This window comes from Peromyscus maniculatus, chromosome 11 (assembly GCF_049852395.1).
Source record: "Peromyscus maniculatus bairdii isolate BWxNUB_F1_BW_parent chromosome 11, HU_Pman_BW_mat_3.1, whole genome shotgun sequence".
Classification (NCBI taxonomy): Eukaryota; Metazoa; Chordata; class Mammalia; order Rodentia; family Cricetidae; genus Peromyscus; species Peromyscus maniculatus.
The window spans coordinates 18,057,449-18,058,334 of NC_134862.1; the positions used below are offsets into that span (position 1 = coordinate 18,057,449).

The 886-nt window shown below is 37.4% G+C and overlaps 1 non-coding gene across 1 annotated transcript; it reads left to right on the plus strand.

Moving 5' to 3' along the window:
* Positions 1 to 423: 423 nt before the first annotated feature.
* On the plus strand, positions 424 to 584 carry LOC121821455 (U1 spliceosomal RNA). Its single transcript, XR_006062284.1, has one exon. It is a non-coding gene; the product is annotated as a U1 spliceosomal RNA (small nuclear RNA).
* The last annotated feature ends 302 nt before the right edge of the window (positions 585 to 886 follow it).

Consider the following 886-nt stretch of genomic DNA (forward strand, 5'->3'; position numbering starts at 1 on the left):
GCATTGGAAAAATGAGCTGGGGAGATTTGGAGAGATGGCTCAACAGTTAAGAGCACTGGTTGCTCTTATAGAAGACCAGACTTCAATTTCAAGTACTCAATCACAGCTAGCATCCATCTCTAGCTAAGTTCCAGGGAATTTAATGACCATTTTTGGCATCTGAAGTCACCAGGCAAGCACACAGTGAGTGCACAGACAAGTCTACAGACAAAGCACTCATACACATAAAATGAAATGAAATTAAAAAATTAAGGTACAGTTTTAAAATAATTTTCTAAATGTAGAGTACTCAAAAGTATATAGATGGCCAATAAACATCTGAAAACATGTTTAATATGCTTTGATTTTGGTAAATGGATATGAAAAATATTGTGTGATTTCATCTAAACCCAGGCAGAATGACAAGTGTCAAGAAAACAAAGGACACTTACCTGGCAGAGGAGATAAGATGATCACAAAGGTCTTTTCCCAGAGTGAAGCTTATTCATTGCACTCTGGATTTGCTGCCCCTTCAACTTCCCCAAGGAAGGGAAGCTTGACTGTGTAATTTGTTGCAGAAGGGTACTGTGTTCTATACTCCCCAGCAAAAATAAATTAAAGTGGATAAGAAAAAGAAAGAAAGTAAAAGAAAATGAGTTTAAATGCAGGTGGGAAATTGAGGAAAAGGGACAAACATCCACTGTTTGTGAAAATGAAAAGTGGTCTAGCCACTGTGGAAAATCAGTGTGGAGTTTCTCAAAATGATAATATCAGTATTACCATATGAATGAGCTGTACATAAGCTCACATCCAAAGGAAGGACTCTATCCATCACAAAGATATCTGCACATCGATGTTCATTGTTGCTGTATTCTCAGTAGCAAAGAGATAGGATCAAGCTGGATGT